The sequence below is a fragment of the Pteronotus mesoamericanus genome, unplaced genomic scaffold (genome assembly GCF_021234165.1).
Source record: "Pteronotus mesoamericanus isolate MK-2021 breed Mesoamerican mustached bat unplaced genomic scaffold, CSHL_Meso_final contig_221, whole genome shotgun sequence".
NCBI classification, from domain to species: Eukaryota; Metazoa; Chordata; class Mammalia; order Chiroptera; family Mormoopidae; genus Pteronotus; species Pteronotus mesoamericanus.
In genome coordinates this window covers 27,039-47,296 of record NW_026555092.1, presented here as the reverse complement: position 1 = coordinate 47,296, position 20,258 = coordinate 27,039, and the positions used below count along the sequence as shown (strand labels likewise).

At 54.6% G+C, this 20,258-nt stretch overlaps 1 protein-coding gene across 1 annotated transcript in view; it reads left to right on the top strand.

The window, feature by feature from the left end:
* The window catches only part of IFFO2 (intermediate filament family orphan 2), a 45,969-nt gene that overhangs the window by 813 nt on the left and 24,898 nt on the right, over positions 1–20,258 (top strand). The window lies entirely within an intron of this gene.

Sequence of the window (20,258 nt, the reverse complement as noted above, 5' to 3'; positions counted from 1 at the left end):
TTCCAAGAATGGGGGCGGGAGCTGACTGCAAGAGGGGACACCTCTAACCCGCCGTTGGACCAGGGCACGTTGTTTTGTAGGTAATAAAATAGCCATCGGTGTTTAATCTCATTTAATTTTCGCGGCAACTCACAGTGTAGTACATTTTAATCACCGTTCTATACGTAGGGAAACTAAGGCACAGAGATGGAAGTGACCTGCCTAAGGTGGCTTGGCTAATAAGTAATGAAGCCAGGATTTGAACCAGTGATTTTTAAGTACCTCCTGGGGCCGTCTGTCTCGGAGCCCTAGGTACTTTCCCGAGGATGTGGAGATGAACTCCCCTCCCTCCGTGGGTGAAAATAATAAAAAAACTCTAACCCACTGACCTTTTGTTCCTTGAATTAAATGAGATTATGTATTTGAGGCTGGATGGATCTCTCCCTACTCTCTGGGGCAGGAGTCTGCCTTCTTGCTGCAGCTCTGTAAGGTCCAGCTGGCTGGGCTAGATAACCAGATCTACATCAGATTGGCCACAAGCTTTTAAAAACACCTCCCTTTATTCCTCTTCCCCATACCCCTCTTGTCACGGTTCATTGGGTCCCAACAAACTCAGCCCTAAAGGCCCACAGGGGGAGGTAACTTTGGACTAAAAGACTGGACATCAAATGGACCCAGACCACCATCTCTGAGTAGAGTGTGGGACAGACTACCTACAGGACTGGCCAATGCATTGCTACCCAGGTGGGAAACTAACATTGTTTCCTGCCTGCAGCCTGGCTGATGATACTGTCTGCTCCACTTTCCCATAAGAGGAGAGGGGCCTGTCTGTAGCATCTCAGGCCTGGGTGGGGGTGGGGCCCGCTGCTCTCCCAGCATGGGCAACTCTGTACTGGGAACCTTGGCTCGGAGCTCCTAGATTTGGATGATGTGCTGAGGAAGGTCTTTCCTTGCACTCCTTGAGTCCTGGTGCTCCCATGAGCTCAGAGGTCTGCCCAGGGAGCTGGGCATGGGCCTCTTTCCTTTTCCTCTACTGGGCAGGATTCAGATCAAATGGCAGCTCCATCACCAGCCAGTGAAATTGTTGAAATACTTGATATCTTGTTTGCTCATCAGAGAAATGGAACAATGATGTTCACTCCGAGTTGCATGGGGGGAGAGTAGGATGGTGATGCTTTTTGGAAGATATAAAATAATCAAGTTGATGTCATTAAAGATGGTAGTCTCTTTGGCAGGCTAGCAGGAAACAGATGCTGGGAGTCTCAGGGCTCTCTCCTGGAGGTCCAGGCTTTCTGGGGGTAAGCCTTCCACCCCACTGTACACTAGCAACTCCTCTGGGCTGATTGTCTCTCTTGAGAGCTCGAGATTGGTCTGGTGCCTCCCCATGGGGAGGCTACCTCTCAGCTCCTTGTGGGCAGCTTCCCTGGGTGGGTGGGGTAGGGGAACAGGCACTTGCTCTTGATGGTGAAACTCCTCGGAGGGATGGGCCTTTCTGTCTGCCACCGTTGATTGTGTGGTCATGCCCCAGGCGTGTGATATGTTTGTTTTATTGTGTGTGTGCTCCTTGGATCTGGCTACTAAGGAGATGGAAAAACCATGCCCAGTCTTAAAGGGAGGTAGGTTGGCATTGAGCAATGCTCTGTTTAAGTTGCACTCAGGGTGTGGGGGGTGATGTCAGCCTCTGGCGCTGGCCTGGAATGAGATGGGTGCTGCTGAGACAGGTGGAGTGCGGGTGTCTCTCTTCCCGCCCTCTGGGACGTGTGTGCCCATTCTCTTCCTATGTTTCTTTTGTGAACTGGGAAGACACATCTTTTCTGAAGTTGATTCAGGGTTCAAGTTGGGTTCTTCCAAAGCAAGTATACTCCCTTACTTGGGCTGAGTTTCCCTATCTGTCAAGGGAGCGGTGGGTGGTATGGTACCTCCAAGCTCCCGGCTTCTTCAGAGATGCCTTTGGGGTTCCTTGAATATTAAATAAAGATTAATATTTAAAAACAAATCAGAATGTTAATATGGTCATAAAAATGTGCTCATTCACTTTTAATTTCTCAATGTTAACTCCTCAAAGGTCACTTACACACAAACTTGTTATTAATGGGACTCAAGTAAAAGCCCCTCTTCCATCTCTGTTTGTCTGAAGAGTATTTTGAGGTTACAAAGCAAACTGCTGAAAACTATTCCCATTTGTAGCTATTCATCTGTGTGAGTCAGGATTTTCTTGATGCTCTGCAGCCAAAACTGGAGATAAAATTAAACGGAATGTGGAACTGTCATCCATGATCCCAATTCTAAATATTAATGGATTAAAATAGCCTCCTCAACCTCAGTGATTGAATTCAGAATAGGTGGCTGTTAAATATTTGAGCCTGCAACATACATTTACACAAGTCACATTCTAGTTTTATTCATTTCTATATTCAGGTTTCTCATAAGAATTTTCTTTTGTGAGGAGGGCAGGCCTATGATCAACTTTTTTAAAAGTTTAAAAAACCACTGGACTAGATGATCTTCCCAGCTTTAACAATAAATCAGTCTGAGTTTGAGCGGCCAGCCCACTCCTGATTTCCTGTCCATAAGAGAAGTCACAGTCTGAGGCATGAAACCAAGGTGTTTGCTGGGCCGTTGGCCTCCGAAGGCCTCAGGTCCTTCCAGGGTGTCTAGCATGGAGCCCCAAGCATTGAGCAATGAAAGGAGCCTGTGCCAGGAAAGGAGAGGTTCCAGGGTTTCCTCTGGGCCACCTGGAGGAACGCACAGCTCGGAGACCACCCTTGCTTCCCCAAAGAGCAACCTCGGATGTGTAGCTCAGTGTTCTCCAATATGGAGACATGTTGGGTTGCACCTCCATGACCTGTGGCCATATCCCTGTACTGCTACCTGTATTACTTCTTATGGAAGATATTTTTAACAGCTTTATTGAGGTATAATTTACATATCATAATATGCTTCATAGTAAGCATAAATAAAATTCAGTGACTTTTAGTAAATCCACAGAGTAGTGCAACCATAGCCGCAATCCAGTTTTAGAACAACTTGCATCACCCCAAAAAGATCCTTCAAGCCCATGTGCAGTTAATCCCCAAACCCACCCCAGCCCAGGATACTCCTGATCTGCTTTCTGTTTCTCTAGATTTGCCTTTTATGGATATTTCATATGAATGGAATCATGCAATATGTAGTCTTTCGTGTCTGGTTTCTTTCACAGACAGAATGTTTTTGAGGCTCATCCATGTTGTAGCGTGTTAACAGCAGTATGTTCCTTTATGTTGCTGAATGATATTCCACTGTATGGATAGACCACATTTGGTTTATCCATTCACTCTGTGCGGTTGATAAAATTTAAATATAAAAGTCACCTGTGTGCCACCTCATGTCATCTCGTGTACCATCCTCAGTGGCGCAGGAATCAGGCTTTGGAAACACCCACCTAAACCAAAGCCCCTCAGGGCCTGGGGTCCCCGGGCCCTGGCCCTGCGCACTCTTGCTCTGGCTCTGCCTTGGTCCAATCAGATCTGAGCTCTTCACTGGGAGGAAAATGTGGTGGCTGAAACTGTAACACCTTGTCGTCAAGCACTGATTTGGAAACCAAAACAAACAATTCTCTGTCCCCACCCAGCGCCACCAACAGATCCTGTTCTGAGTTTGCAGGCTGGGGGGCTTTTCCTGGGAGATTCCTGCCGAATCTCTCTGAACTTTCAAGTGGAGAGTTCTCTGAATAGGCATCCAAGAGACAGGCTCCAGGTCTGGCTCTGCCATGAGGCTGTGTGTAACCTCAGACCAGTTGCCGTTGTTGCAGAGCTTTCGGTCTTCCGCCTTTCCACACGTCAGTGGTCCCTCCCAGCTTGCTTGACACTCCCTGTCTGTGACTTGAAGGGGTCTGGGTCAGGGCTGCTCTTCCTGCCTCCTGCGGGGACGGTCTGGGCCTCGTCCTCGCCTGACCCAGGTCCCGTGTGGTTTGGAGTCCAGTGGTTTTGTCCCCTCCCCCTGCAGGTCGCCAAGTGTCTGTCCCCCTGACTCAAGTCAGCATGAAGGGTTGAGTTTGTTTCCCCCTGGTGCCTGTGGTGATTGGGGCTGCATTTGAGAGCAAGGAGGGACCATGGTCATTTAGTCTGGGGGTTTTCAGCTAGGCCCTTTGGAACCCTGGGGTCCAGAGCAGGGTGCTTGGGGGTTGTTCTGAGGACACTGGGAGGCTGAGCACCTGGGATCCGGCCCTCTTCAGCCACAGCAGCTCCATTTCCATGACTCTCAGATTGGTATTCTGAGCAAGAGCAACTAGAAAACAGGGTTGTGCAGTTAAGGGGGCTGGGGGGTGGGAGGAGAACAAAAGAAATCACAGATTCAGTTGAGCTGGGGACACTGAGGCCCGGAAGGGACTGGCCCTCAAAGCTGAGTGGGCAGTCCTCCTGTCTGCCGTGGGGAACTGTCTGCACCGGCCCCCAGTGATGCCACCATCGACCTGAGCCGGGGCTTGGCGGAGTGTTCGCCACCTTCTTGTGTGTCTGCCACCTTTTTGTGTGTCTGCCACCTTTTTGTGTGTCTGCCTTTAAGCATTTTTTGAAAAGCCACTTTCAGGAATGGGAGGAACTTTTGTCACAGCTATTTCTGATTGTGAACCGGAAGGGGCCGGGCTGTCAGCCTGAATGGACGGCTCCGAAAAGGGGGCGCCCTTCCTTCCTATTACACCCTGGGAGACCCCGGGCAGGGGCGCGTTGTCCCCTGACCGCCCCAGAGCTGGAATCCCGACTCTGAAACCTGACCAGAGGGCTTTGTTTGCTGTCATTTCCCTGGATGCTGGGATCCTTTCTGAAGCTGCCACTGATGTGGAGGCTTTTTTTCACTCTGACACCCTGTGTGACTCTGGGCAATTGCTTGGCTTCTCTGAGCTGCCTGATTCTCCCTCCGCTTTCTGTGAAAGAGGGAGAAAAACGTTGCTCTCCTGGAGATTGGGAAGGAATAAATGAGCTCACGTGTCCAGGGGCCTGGTGGTCCTCTGTAGGCCCCATATGTCCCCCGCCCCAGCCCACCCTTCCCCCCCACAGCGTCTGTTCTCTTCATTTATAGGGGTTTGTCAGTGCAGGCTGGACTGCCCAACACATCCATTTCAGGACATGTCCTGTGGAAGGCGCCGGGATGGTGTTGGGGGTGGAGGGGAAAAGGGCTACTTCTTTGTCCAGCATCTAAGGAGGGTGTTATTCCTACTCTTTGCGGTTGATTTGTGCCTCCGGAAATCCCTGCACCCCACCCCCCCCACCCTGTCTCCCAACCTCTTTTATTTAAAAGAAACACACAACCCCCTTCCATCCAGCTCCTCAGTATTCCGAAGCCTCCTGGCCAGGCTGGCATTCTCTCTGGGGACAAATTTGGGAGGGATTTTCAGAGCCTCGAGCTGGAGGGAGGAGAATGAGGTCCCAGAAAAGAAAAGGAAGCAGAGCTGGGAGACAGCTGACGCTGAAGATTCCTCCTCCCAGGAATGCGAGGCGGGGCTTTTGCCTTGGCCACCGGAGGCGGCGAGGTCCCTCCACAGCGCGCGCGCGCGCGCGCACACACACACACACACACACTCACTCACTCACTCACTCGTTCTCAGGCTCTCTGTCCAGGCCTGTGGTGCGCATCCCTGCGTGTCAGTATTTGAAGGACACAGAAGGGTAGAACCAGAATTTGAACATGCCCTTTGCTGCAAGGTGATGCATTGACTTCCAGGGGAACTGATTTAAACCATGCCACGACTCAGTGACACCGGGGACTGTGGGCTGTGCATTTGGAGACCTGGCGTTTGAACACACGGCAGAGATGTAGCCGGCCTGGTGTTCTGTTCATTGTCCATGTCGGGGGTGGCTGAAGGCCTGGGACAGGATGGAGGCAGCCCTATTGTCCTCTGTGTTGGGATTAGGATATGTTGCCCTTCCCTGACTTTCTTTCACTGGGCATTTCTGGGCACCGGCAATCTCCCCCATCACAGCACTCTATACTCTGAGTCATAATCGCCTGGGATGTGCCTGTACTCCTGCCGACTGTTCCGGGGGACCCCCCCCCAAAAAAACTGGAATTATCTTCTGGAGGGCCAGCTCCTTGTTGCATAGGCTCCCCCCACCGCCCTCCCCGCCCCTGCCACTAGCTGAGTGTTCTAGGGACCCATCTCTATCAGTGTACCAGCTGGCGTTGTTGTCAGAGGCTGCGTTCGGCTTCAGTGAATTTGTTTTGAAGACTCTTTCAACATATTTGTCCATTTCATGGACGGTGACTTAGGAATGCACCTGCCCACACGGCACTGCGTGTTCAGCAGTTCTCGAACAAAATTTGTATGACCCCTGTGCCCCACCCTCCCTATTCACCTGGTCTCACCCTGATACATCTTCCTCTGTTTCCCCAGTGAAAAGTGTCCTCAAAGGGAGATATTTGCCAATGTGGAAGAGGTGAAAACAAACAAACAAAAATGGCAGAAACATTAAAAGGCATCAAAATCAACCAGTTCAAAAACCGTTTTGAGCAGTGGAAAAAAGTCTCGATAGGTATATTGCATCAGATGGAGAGTACTTGACTGATGTTTAAAGATGTAAGAATAAATACACAGTTTTTTATAAATAAATTCTGTTTTTCGGGGTCCCCCCTGGTAAGCTCTGCAGGACCGGCTCTGGGTCTGTCTTCTTCATTCCATGGTCCCACAGCCTGGCCAGGGCTGGCCGGCGTGCCCCCGGAGCCAGTGCCGTGAGGGAGGTTTGTGCAGGGCTGCTGTGTGCTGGTGGGTCCCAGTGGGGGCTGGGGGAGGGGTGTAAGGCGCAGATGACATGGATGACCAATATGGACTCTACATTAGGGGACTTGCAGCTTGTGGAGGGAAGGGTTTAGACTTGGAGTCAGGATACCTGTGTTCTAGTCCCGACACATCGGTTCAACAAGTTTGCATCAACTCCCATTGTCTGGTGCCAGAGGCTGGGGACTGAGCACAGGAGTTAGAAGCTGAGGGCACTTGGACTAGTCGCTTTGCCTCTCGGAGCCTCATTTCCTTACCTGCCGAAGGGGGATGCTGAGCTCTGTATCCCAAGGGTGTGGACAAAGTAAAGGGGCTCATGCAGCTACAGTTCTTTGTGAATGGTGAAGTGCAAAAGACTTAGCTGGCAAGATTTCACAGGCAGAAGGGTGAGTTTGTGAGATGGGCAGAAGTCGAGAACCAAGCTGGAAACTGGGAGGAGGGTGGTCCATGGCCTTGCTGGCAGCGTCTGGGGGTTGTGCAGCCTCTGGGCATTGCCGGCTGTGAGGTACTGTACTTAGAAAATTCTGGGCCAGATAGGGGGCTGGGGAAGACTCCTGATGGCGCAGCTTGCTTGCCAGGGCGGTGCCCCCGCCCACCCTTCATGGGCAGCGGGGGCTCGGTTTCCTGGGCAGGATGTGGTTTCTTACTCTAGTTCCTGGTACAGGACAGGGTTGTTGTCACCCATTGGTAAGCCTGGTAAATGACTCCAGTTCCCTTGAGGGGCTGAGGCTGGTTGAGCACCCTGGTGGCATGGGGACATCTAGAGCCCTGTGGGGTCCAGGTTGAGATCCTGGCTTCACTGAGCTTTGCGCTGTCCATCTGGGAATGGGGATGCTGGAAGATGGGCTTACTCAGTGCCCTGTGAAGGCTGCCCTCTCTGTAACTTTACTGGGGTGGTCTGGATTCTGTTCATGATACTTAATCTCTTGCATCTCAGTTTGTCTCTCTGTGAAATGGGAGTAAGGTTTCTTATGAGTTCTGCTTCCAAGAGTTGATGAAAAAAAATTAAGTGAAGTAATGGAGTGTGAAAGCATTTTGAAAAAAGATTTAAAAACAAATCATCATGACTTAATAGCCACCATCAGCTGACCACCTACAACATGCTAAGCTCTGTAATGGCTTCTTTAAATACAGGAGATTGATTTATCAGAGCAACCCCAGAGATGGGAATTGGTTATGCCCATTGTATAGATGAGAGGTTCAGAGAGGTGAAGAAATCTGGCCCAGATCTTTCAGCGAGTTCAGCCTGGGTCTCCAGATCCCACGTTCAGTGCTCTTCCCGGTGGAGATGCAGGCTGGCCTTGTCCCGTGCCAACTGAGGCAGGCCAGAGGTAGGCTGAGGCCCCCGCCGCCCGTCACAACGTTGCCATGGCTGGTGGCAGAACAGGAGGTATCTGCCACACTGGGAGGACTTCCTGCTGTCACATTACAGTAACTCCTCCTTGAGAAGCCGATGAGTCACAGACAGCGGCACGCACATGAGCCTTCTAGGCCACCATCCTGGGCTGTCCAGCATCCCCAGCTCTTTGGAGATGATCTTAATGGGGACCCGACTCTGGGTAGGGGAGTTCCTGATCTTAGCCAAAGAAGGGAGCACCCCTGGGCTGGTGGGCCTGGCAGGGGAAGGGATGGGGAGCAAGGAACATGTATTATTACCTGTCTGGCATATTATTACCTGTCTGGCACTTTCCACGTGATCTCATTTAAAACTTTTGGCAGCTCTGCAGGATGGAAACCAAGGCTCAGAGGAAAAGTAACTTGCCCCAAGTCATAGAGCAAAGCCAAGGCTGGATGTGGGTCGCACACTCTGAGTTCGTGCTCCTGTTACCATGCTTAACACCTAAGTGCTCCCGGGAGTGAACAGGGCTTCACGCTGACTGATAACAGGCAGGCAAGAGATAGCATCGGGCATTCTGGTGGCTGGAGAGACGCTGGCCTCCGCCCCGGGCACAGGCCTTCCTAACTTTTGCTTTCAGTTGGTGCCGTGAACTTTGTGGACGTACAAGGAACTTGTTACAAGAGTTGGGGAAGATGAGACTGCTGGGTGTGGATGTCTGAGAGCCGCGGTTCTGTTCTCTTCCCAGTGGCTTGGCACCCACCACACCAGAGACATCCCCTTCCCCTAGGAGCTCAGAGACTGGATACTCGGGCAAATGTGACAATGCCACGTGATAGTGCCACGTGACAAGCATCTGCTCAAATAGCTCTTATGCAAACTAGGAGCACAATAAATATTTATTAGTTAAGTTATTAAACAATCATTTATATAGTATTCACACTTTGCCAGGCTTCATTTAAAGCAGTTTACATTTAATTCATGAAACGTCGTAATAACCTTATGAGCTGGGTGCTATCATTAGACCATTTTAGAGATGCTGAAACTGAGCCACAGAGACAGTAAGGGAATTGGGCCAAGACACAGCTTGTACACAGCAAGCCAAGATTTGAACCCAGGAAATCAGGCTCCAGATCCCATCCAGGAAGGGACATGCCTATTGCAAGTGTGTTCGTGCTCCGAGTCCGTTTTCACATCTGTGAAATGGGAGTAATACATCAGACATCCTGGGGCTGCTTGGAAGATTAAATAAAGTGATGCATATGGAAGCACTTTAGAAACTGTTGAGTTCTGTGCCGGGGGGACTAAATGATCAGAAGCCCCAAGCCCTACCCATACTGCTATGTCTTTTCCAACTTCTCATGCAACCGAGCGCGATTCAAAGCTCCCTGAGATGTCACATCTTCCCTTTGCACTTATATATATATTTTTAAAAATTTTAAAAGATTTTATTTGTTTTTAGAGAGAGGGGAAGGGAAGGAGAGAGAGGGAGAGAAACATCATTGAGTGGTTGACTCTCATATGCCCCCTACTGGGGGCCTGGCCTGCAACCCAGGCATGTGCCCTGACTGGGAATCGAACTGGAGACCCTTTGGTTTACAGGCTGGCACTCAATCCACTGAGCCACACCAGCCAGGGCCCTTGCATTTATATTCACGCCTCCCCTGGATCCGGAGACAAGCTGTGATGGATTGTTGGACAGAAACTTACAAAACTAGAGAGCGTGGAGCAGAGCACTTGTGTGGAACTCGGAAGCTGGGAAGAGAGGAGGCCAAAGCATGTTTCTGCTGCTTCTCAGCTCTGTGACCTTGAATACGTCATTTGCTTCTCTGAGCCATGTTTCCTTATCTGCCCAACGGGGCCCGGCACATTGCACGGATGGCATGAGAAAGCGAATGGGATGATGGGGCTCAGACACTGGCCGCTGCCGTGGCAGTTATGAAATGAGGCTGGGTGTTCTGGGGAGAGAAGCAGAGGCAGGGGTTGAATGGCACCAGGGCCCTGGCCTGGGAAGGAGCCCCTCCACGTGGCTGCGCCAGGCGGGGCCCGTCTCCCTGCTGTATCTGAGATGCTTGCTCAGCGCTCTGGCCTGCGTGCTCTGACCTCGTGTGTGCAGGTGCACACAGCCCCTCTGCTCATTTGCTGTTCGATGAAGAGACGCCCCTGCGGCGGAGACACTGTCTTCCGCCCTCTTAACTGGCCATTTTTATTGCTTGGGTTATTTAAGACTGTTCTTGGCTTGCTGCCTCCTGTTTGCCGTCGAGGGGGAAGGGAAGAGCCTGGTGTAAGTGGACCTTGTGAAATTCCCCGGCAGACGAGCTTCTCTCTGGGCAGGGTCAGTACATCTCCCCGGGGCCTCCTTTTTGCCCCCGGCCTGCTGTGCTAATGGGCAGAAGGCCATAGGGGGTGCAGTGGGGAGACTGGGACTGGAGCAGCTTTGGGGAAAGCTTGTTGCAAAGTCAGACCACAGGAGCAGAGAGCCTTCGAGCTCCGGGTGGGAGCCTGGTGGGACAGTGCGGTGCCTGAAACCCAGGGACCCTGGAAGGCACCGGGACCTGATTGGGGCCAGTTATGGAAGACTTCCTGGAGGAGACCTCACCTGAGTTGTGTTTTGAAGGTCCAGTAAGAGCTCAGGAGCAGGGGGGAGGGTGCTCCGGGTAGAGAGAACAGCTTGTGCCAAGGTCTGGAGGTGAGAGAGTCACACTGGTGCCCAGTCCAGAGCTCGTTCCCCAAGCCATGCCGAGCTGGGACGTGGCCGACCTGGCCGACCTGGCTTGCTCGCTCTTCTTCTTCCCCTCCGTGTCCGCCCACCCTCCTGGTGGCCTTCTTGGGCCTCTTTGTTCTGTTGGCTCTCTCGCATCCTCTCTCCCTCTTTCTCGTTGTGGGCTCTGCTCCATGTGGCTGGCGTTCTCACTCTTGCCCTGTCCTTCATCCGAGGCAGGGGAGGGCTGTGACGGGGGCCTTACCCCCTCCTGTCTGCCTGGTACTGGGCCTCACGTGGGGGCTCTTTGTCTGCTGCTGGGGCTTTGTGAGCATGTGTCGGGGTGCCTCCGTCTGTGTCCTGTGGTCCTGAGGTCAGGACTCTGCCTCTGGCCACCCCAGACCCTTTGTGCATCAAGGACAGGGGAGGCTGTCTGGTGAGAGGATAGCTGCCGGGTCTTGGAGGTCAACGCTGGTCACGGGGGTGTGGGAGGCAGGCCTCAGTCCCCCAGCCCCCACCAAGGTCTGAGCCCAGGGTTAGACAGAGGTTGGGCAGTGGTGGGGTGGGGGGAGGCTAGGCTGACCACGCTGCCTGTCCCTTCTCCCTCACACCTGTGACTTCCTCTTACCCCCGGGAGGGTTTGAGGCGTTCTTTGAGGTCATTTAACCCATCCCCCCTCTTCCAGGCCAGGCCATTACCCTGTCATCCCGGATGATTAGATGTGCCTTTTGTCTTTTTAAAAAGACCTGAGTGCTTATCCTTTAGTATTTATATTGTCTTCCCCACCCCCACTCATACACCCATGACCATTTTACAGGTGAGGCCCAGAGAAGGAGAGCAGCGATCTTGAGGTCACAGAGCCAAGTAGGGGCTGGAGCCCAGGCCCCCGGAACAGGGTTTCTTTGAAACCCTTGAGCTAAGGGATCCTTCAGGGGCTGCTAGGCCTTTAAGAAGGCTTTTAAAAACTCCCAGAGGCCAGACTGGAGTGAAGAAACCTCTGCAAAGGAGTAACTCATAGCCTGTCAAATGGAGTCCACAGGGACCAAACCCTAGGGGCCTCTCTGCCCCACATCCAGGTCCTCAGTGCTGTAGATGGGCCCTCTCGGCTTTCAGGAGAGACCCGTGAGGTCCCTGGCCTCGGCTCTGCTTTGGGGTCTTGGGGTGCTGACTGACTAGCCTACTACCCCCATCCGCCAGCCACGTGCTTGGCTGTGTCGGCTCTGTGCCTCCATGTCCTCCTACAAAAAACCGGAGGGCAAACCCCGTGAGGGGTTGGGGAGCCTGGTCCAGTGAGGGCCCCCCCACCCCTTTCCCAGGGGTGAGCCCTGGCTTGGAAGGTCTGCGGACTTTGTCTCGAGTGTCGGAGGTGGGTGACCCTCCAGCCCCCCACAAACACCGTGTTTCCTGAGTCCCCAGTCTGGGGCTGCGGCCTGACAGTGGCACTCCCGAACCTCTACACAGTTTCGTATGGAAAATTTTAATGTTATATAGCTCGTTTTCACACTTGCCTTCAAAGAAAATTCTAACATTTAAAACATCAGGACTTATCCAAGTTGGGGAAACTGAGGCCTGGGCTCAGCCAGCTACTGGCAGAGCCGGCATTAACCTGATGCCAAGTTCAGGGAGCCTCGACTCATGGGTTGTTCTTTTCTATGCCTTAAGGCAGCGGTCCTCAACTTTTTTGGCACCAGGGACTGGTGTTGGGGGTAGGTGGGTACAGGGAGCAGGAGGCAGCGCTCAGGGCTCAGGTGAGCTTCATGATCTCTCTCCTACTGTGGGGGGAGGCGGGACAACAGGGGGCAGAGCTCAGGGGAACTTTGCTTGAAGCAGGGTTCCTAACCGGCAGCAGCCCGGGATCCGTACCAGCCTGGGCGTTGGGGACCCCGGCCTTAAGGCATGATAAACCACAGAGAATTAGAAGGAAATGGCTTTGTTCTTTCTTCCTCGGTGCACACCATTGGCCCATTACCTGGATCTTCATGTGGACGGAGCGCCGACTCTGGGGTGAGAATGTCTGGATTCGTGTTACAATCCTAAGCCTCAGTTCTCTCGTCTGTCAGATGGGGACGACAGTCTTAGCTCACAAGGTTGTCATGAGGGTTCGGTGAAAGAGTGCGCACCCATTGCTGAGCGGGGTGCAGGTCACGTAGCTGTTTCTTTCTGTCCCACCTGCCAAGCCTGGCCCTCTCCACCCCCAGGCCGATGCTGTGAGAACCGCCTACTCCCCCCTCTTCCAGCTGCAGGGCTGGCCTTTTGTGTTCAAGGGACTTCCTTTCTCCAGTGGAGCCGGCTGCCTGGCCAGCAAGGAGGAGGTCATATCCCCTCTGCTCCCCGGCAGGCTTCAGCTCAAGGTCACCGGGAGGACAAGACCGAGTCTTCAAGGCTGTGCCTATAATAGCGTGTCCCCTAGAGCCAGTAGCTTCCAGTGGTCTGTTGGAGTGCAGACTGGAATGGGGGGGGGGAGTCTGTCCCTGTCCCTGACTCCTAGTCTCCTCGTGCAGATGTGGAAGCAGCCTCAGGAGGTCACATCCCTGGCCTGAGGTCTCCCCCTGAGGCAAGGGTAGAGCTGGGACTCGAACCGGGGTCTGGCGGACTCTTCCAGAGAACTTCCTGTCACACCGATGGGCTCAGTCTCCTAAGCTGAGACATGGGCCACAGGTTCCTGGCCCCCGCCCTTGGGCTGAGAGACAGGAGTTGGAAGTTCAGGTCCTGCGTCGCCCCTCAGCAGTCAGAGGGCAGCCGTTCTCCTTCTGGGCCTCCGTAAGGTGACAGGAAGGTGGCTTCCGTTCTCATGCAGCCCACAGACTGCCTCTGGGAGGCCTTGTGGGTGAAGTGCTCACTCCCAGATCTTGGAAGAGAGATGATGTGGAAGGCTGCCTTGGCATTGTTGTTTTTCCAGGGTTGACGTCAGGTCAGCTGGTTGAGGGTTTCATCTGGGAGACAAAGGCTGCTTTGTGGATTCTGCCCAGTTGAAGTCCGGGCACATCACCCCCCAAGGTGGGAATGAGCTGGAAGGGTGGCAGGGCCCAAGCACAGAAGCGCTAGAAGGCTTGGCTTCCCCTCAGCCACTCCAAGAAAAACGCCAGATCTCGTAAGCCCGTAACACTCACCTTGCCTTTTCCCAAGAGTGTCTCATGTGCCCAAAGCAGGTCAAACTTCATGGACGTGTTCTCTGGATATCACGACACTCCTGAAGGCTGGCTGTGGTCATGCCCACTGTACAGATGAGGACACAGTCTCGGCAGCGGAAATGACCTAATGGCTTAGAAGATTCCTACTGGGTTCTGCTACTGTTGAGTCTTCTTTCAAACCCAGATTTGGGAGTGTGTTTCAGGAAGCCAGGGTGCCCTGAGGAGAGGCCAGCGCAGATAAATCTCAGGGTGCCCTGGGGAGAGGCCAGCGCAGATAAATCTCAAGGCTTCGGGGATCCATAGCTCTAGCTTTTATCCCTTAGGATTCAGAGTTGGGTTACTATGCTTGGAGTGTGGGTTGCGTATGTAACCATGCACCTGTAGGTGTATGTGCACATATGTACAAGTTAGAAGGAGATTGGACACTGAAGGGTCTGTAGCCACGAGAAAGGGATCCTGGGAGGCCTTCTGGGCTGGTGTATGGAGTCATTCCAGGGGACGCCTAGGACCTTTTGCTTTTCTTTTTCAGGAATTACCCCACTTTATCATCCATCTGTCCATCCGTCCATCCACCATCATTTTCGGGACCCCTGTGCTCAGGTCCTGTGCTTGCGCCCTGGGGATGATGCTGCGTGAACCGGAAAGGCAAACTCCTGTCTGTAGGGAGCTTGCCTGTTAAATCAGAGCTGGAAGGGTCCTTAGAGGTTGTTTAGCTTCTCCTCCAACACACAGTTTCTTCAGAGAAGGGCAGTGACTTGCCCAAAGTTTGCATAGCGCGTTGGTGGCAGAGCTAGGCCTCACAGCCAGTGTGTGGACCCCAGCCCCCTGATCTCGCCCCTCCGTGGGGCTGACAGATGGCTCTCCCCTCCTGGCAGACGGCCCTCTCGCCCAGCCCCTCCCTACTTGGCTGTTTCGATGTGTTCTTGGCTTTTCTGGAGTTCTCTGCAGCCTCTGTCCTGGGAGACCTCAGGAGATGCTGGCTGGACCAGGATGCCGGGCCCAGGCGGGAGCCAAGCTCGGCTGTGTTCTGCCCTGAGATGACATACTTGTCCGTTTGGAATGACAGGTTGGCCGGGCTCCCGAGTGCAGAGACTCTGAGGCCCTGCTTTCCTGCTCCCTGTGGACACCGGCTTGCTGTCCCCAGGGGGTCTCCAGAGGTCATCTCTTCATATCTCTCCTTGAAGCTAGGACCGCCGCAGATCCTATAAAGACCTTACTGCCGTGGAAGCACATTCCAGAGCCTTCCCCTAGATGTGCCTTCCAGTGTCCTTGTCGCCTTTTGCTTTGGGAAATGCTTCCTGGATGCTGGCCCTAATCCCTGTGCGGCCTTTCCCCCCATTTAGCCTTCCGCCGAGTAGGGGCATGGGCATATTTCAGCTGCCTGGTGCCGGCCCTTCCCTTGATCTCAAGGCACCACCCCTGCCCCCCACCCCCCATCACAAGGTATACTCTCTCCCCCCGCGAATCCCTCCTGACTCATGAACACTGGTCGGGGCATGCTCTGTATAGAAAGGATCTGGCCAGCCCCTTTAGGATCCCACGGGTTTCTAGGAGGAAGGCACATTCCATCTCCTGGAGTCATGGAGCCCTCTGAGCCGGAAGTGGCCCTAGATAGAGCCGAGGGATCACCGTGGCCCCACCTTTGCTGATGGAGAAACTGAGGCCCAGAGAGGTCAAGCAACGTGTCTCCAGCCATTCGGCCGGCCTGGTGGAGTTGGGGTCCGCCTTCACAGGGCAGCACTGTTTCTAGGGCTTGGCCCAGGAGTGGGCTTCCCAGCCCCATCAAGGGGGCTGGTGGCCTTCTGACCTGGCAGTCCCTGCCCCAGATGGGTGTCCTGGGAGCAAAGCAGCTGGTTCCACCTGGCCCCACAGGGCTCCCTGCCCAGTATCAGCGTCCTCCCCCGCTTGCCCTATGGGCTGGCAGATTCCTGGCGGTCCAGGCCTGTCCTCAGAGCCGGGCAGCGGCCTCCTCCACTCCCGTGTCTCCTCGTTCCCCCTCAGCCCATAGCCTCCCAGCCTCCCTCTGGCCCTGGGGAGGCCCCTCACTCTCATGGGTGGAAGACAGGAGTCCTTAGTGTGTGACAATGGTTAAGTTGCCAAGGGGACACTGCCCCTGCGGCAGGGGTAGGAAGGGGTTAAGCAGCTCTGCCTGCTGGGGCTGGACTCCCAGCCGGTGTCCTGGCCCTCAGGCCAAGCAGGCCATCTGGCTTGACAGATGCCACAAGGTGTTCCATCTGTTCCAAGGCAAAGTCACCAGGAGGGGGCCCATTGGGGTGGGCGTGGACTGGCTGTCTGTCCCAAGCAGGCCGCCCTGGGGGTGGCTGGCCTGTGGTCTCCCGGGGGCAGGAGCAGGGAGAGCCTGAGTTCCCAGGGGTGGCGAGAGCTTCCTTGTGCAGGGGGGCCTCAGAAGTGCAGGGGCGGGCCCAGGGCCAGTGCTGGAGGAGTGGGACTCGCACCTGACTCTGCTCACTGCTCTGCCCCATGGCTCCTGCTCGCAGGCTCATTCGTCCGGTAAACACCCTCTGAGGGCCTACTATGTGCTGGGCTCTTGGAGACTCTGGGTACCAGACAGCACCCCAGTCCCAGTGTGGGGAAGAGGGAATCCCGAGGAGGAAGCCTCCGAGTGGAGGAATGTCACCTCTCAGCCCAGCCCAGGCCCCTGGACCCTGGACCCCGGACCCCAGACTATCACCTCCCTCTCCCCAACAGCTGGAAGTGGGGACTCCTTGCTAAGATGATCAAAATAATGTTGATACTTGGTGTTCACAATTTTGTACAGTCCTCACAACCCAGTGAGATAGGTATTGTCGTTACCCCCATTGCATAGATGAGGAAATGGAGGCTCACAGAGGTAAAGTCACCTTTACGAGGCCACCAGCTGGGCAGTATCTGAGCCTGTCTGTCTGATGTCACAGTGTTTAAGTGATGGCCGCGTGGGTAATGGGCAGCGTATGGGTGCAGATGGCCTCACCCTTTCCCCAAGGCCGCTCCGTCTCTCCCTGTCTCAGACCATCGCCTTTTTGGCTTCTTGCTAAGTCTGGTCCAGGGAGCATGTGGCTGGAGGACCATATCTCTTGGGGAAAGGGTGGCCCCAGGAAGGTTTGAGAGGAAAAGTTGTTCTGGCCCCTTGACAGGGTGGGCGTTGGCAACGCTCGCCTCCCCCTGGGTGGGGCCCCTGGCAGGACCCGGATGCTTGGGCGGCTTGGGCGGCGTGCTCTGGAGGGAGGGATCTCTAGTCCGAAGGACTCCCTGGCCGTCTGCGAGCCTCAGGGCTGGACCGGGCCTGCGGGGGGGACTTCACTTCAGGAGCCCCAGTCAGGGGCCTCTGCACTTTACTCTTGCAGTTTGCAGGTCATGCAACTGGGGTCCACGCCCCCTGACCTTCTCCCTCCCATTATGAGGCCACGTGGCAGAGGGAAAGGAGCCCTGGCTCTGGGATAAGAGAGACCTGGGTTCTAACCCAGCATCCGCCATCCCACAGCGTGAGCAGGGGCAGGCGAGTCTGGTGGTTCTGAGCTTGGGCCCTGGAGCCGGACTGCCTGGATTCCAGTCCTGGCTCTACTACTTTCAAGCTCTGTGACCTTGCACAAGTGGCTTCACTTCCCTGGGCCTGTTTCCTCGTCTGTAAAATGGGCATCCTAATGATACCCGCCTCCTGAGGCGGTTGCGAGGATTAAATGAGCCAAGAGTGCCTACCAATGCCAACACTTCAGGATGGTAGTAGTGATTATGTCACCCTGGACAAGTCGCCTGGCCTCTGTGGGCCTCAGCTTCCCCACTGGCAGAGTGCGGGCGAGGATAAAGAGAGGTCCCAATAAAGGGCTCGGTGAGGGCTTTACAGTCCCAGAAAGTTCTCTGGGCGTCTGCTCCCTTTCACGTCTCCGCCCCAGCCCCCCCGCAGGGAACGGACTCGTCTCTACTCTGAGAGGGGTACCCCGGCCCTGGAGTCGGACAGGAGGGCCACTCTGTGTGCATCCCTGTGTGTGTGTGAGTCGGGGGCGCCCCAGTGCCCTCCTCGCTGGTTCACATCAAGTCGAGCATCAGGGCCCGCATGACGGCAGGAGGCTGGTAGTAAGTCATGAGTCTGTCCCCTTGAGCTGTGTTTAGTCACTAATCCCCGTCTTGGTGCAGGCGATGGCAGTTTGTCCCGCTGTGCCTGCCAGCCTCCGGGCCATTTATGACAATTAGGGTGCTGTACACCCAGCCGTGCCTGCCCTGACCCGTCCTCAGTTGCACAAGCCCCGCGTGTAATTAATTGTTTTCCTGGGTCCTCGTCTCTCTTCCCTCCCTCCTCCCTGGTGACTACTCAGGAATGCCCTCCTTCTCAGGGGCAAGGCAGGAAGCGCATGGGCTTGGGGTTCCTGTCCTCGCTCTGCTGCCGCCGGGCTGTGTGAGCTTGGGCATGCCACTTTACCTCTCTGAGCTTCAGATTTCTCACTGACATGTGGTCTGGACTTCTGAGGGTCCCTTTCTTACATCCTGGGACCCCGTGTCCACATTCTGTGATTTTTCTTTCTTCCTCCACACATGGAGCCTGTTTGTGCTTGCCTCTCCTCATTTAATTCGGCTGGGGGGCATTTTCCTCCATTTCACAGACGAGGAGACTGAGGCCTGGAGAGGTGACTTGCTCAAGGCTGCAGAGCCTTGGTTTAAACCCAAGATGGGGTGTGCAAGCTCTTGCTGCTGAGCTCAGCTTCTGGGCTGCAGATGATAAGGGAAACTTGGAACCCAAGGCAGTTGGCCCAGGGTTGCTGGGTGAACCAGCGAGCGATCTGATTTGTTGGAGAGATCACAGTGAGCTGCAGACCCACAGTGCCTTGCATTTACCTGTGGGCACAGTCACTTGGAATAAACAAGGGAGAAACCCAAGCTGCAAATTAGGTTTCCAAAATAGCCTTGGGAGTTGCTGTTTTTCCTCAAACTGTAAACATATCAGGGGTGGGGCCCCCCAGCCTCCTGGGCACAGACCCTCTGGGCCTCCTGGTTCTTGGCCTGGATGCTCAGCATGCTTGCTGGCTTCTGGACCTCAGCAAGAGCTGGAGCCCCGGAGGCTGAGAGCCTGCTGACGCTGGGAATACAGTTGGTTGGGTGGAGGGTGTCTGGGGGCTTGGCCAGGAGTGGACAGCAAGGGGAAGTCCCTGGGATTGAGTGCTGTGAGCATCAGCCTTCTTGTTGTCTGTCCCGTGTGAGGTAGGCCTCAGCATGGAGGTGAGAGAACAAGATCATGGAAAGAGAGTAGCAGAGCTGGCAGAGACTGTGGAGGCTGACTGGGGGAACGGAGGCAGGCAAGGGAGATCCGGTCCAAGGTTGCACAGTTGAATCAATCAGCGCTGTATTGACTCCAGATTGGATCTGCTAAGGAAGGCCCTGGAGGTTACACTCAATGGACCCATTATCCAGCAAATATTTATTTGATGGCGGTGTCCCAGGCTCTGTGCTGGGCTCTGGAGTTGTAGCTGGGAGCCAGAGACGGGTCTGATCTTGCAAAGAGCTGAGTTAAGTAGGGCGACTCAACAGATGAACAGATAATGTCAGTAGCAAGTGGCTGGGGCCTTTGGAGTACAGAAGAGGGGCACCTGACCTTGACCAAGGGGTCAGGGAGGGCTTCCTGGAGGAGGGGACATATAAGCTGGGTTCTGAAGTAGGCATAAGGAGAGAGAGAAGTTAACAAAGGGGGCGTGTGGGACAGAGCCTCCCAGGCACAGTATGCAGAGGCCCTGGAGGCGTGAGGCAGCCTGGCACACCCAGGGCCGCAGGTGCTGCGAGGGATGCTGTTCTGTGTTGCCCCACTCTAGCATGTGGCCACTTGCTCCAGGGCTCAGCAAAGGCCAGGTCGGGACCCCCACCCTTTCAGAAAAGAGGCCGGCCTCCTCCCAGCTCCTGCTCCTTGGGGAAGGCAGAGCGCCACCCCAGTGAGGGTGTGGAAGGGAAGCACTTGCAATGGGGTCTTCCTCTACGCGGGCCTGTGACTAATAGGGAAACTGAGGCACAAATCAGTGTTGTTGCAGGAGCTGAGGTGAGGACCCAGGGACCCCGTCTTTCCCTGTTCAGGCTCCAGCCGCTGCTGAGCCCCTCGAGAGTGCACCCTGCCATACGCAACTCCCTGGGGGGCACAGAAGCCTTTTCTCAGTCCGCGCCCTTGACCCAGCAACCTGCTCCACGTAGACACGTGGACAGATAGGCAGATACACGTGCCAAGAATTTCTGCACAGCATTTTGATTGCTGGGATTTGGGAATGGCAGTGCAGGACCCATTAGATCAGTGGTGCCATGGGGCCACCTGCGGTGTCACCTGCTCTGAAGGAGTCTTGCCGATGTTGTTCAGTGGGAAAAGGATACCTGGAGACGGATGGGCTGATCCCA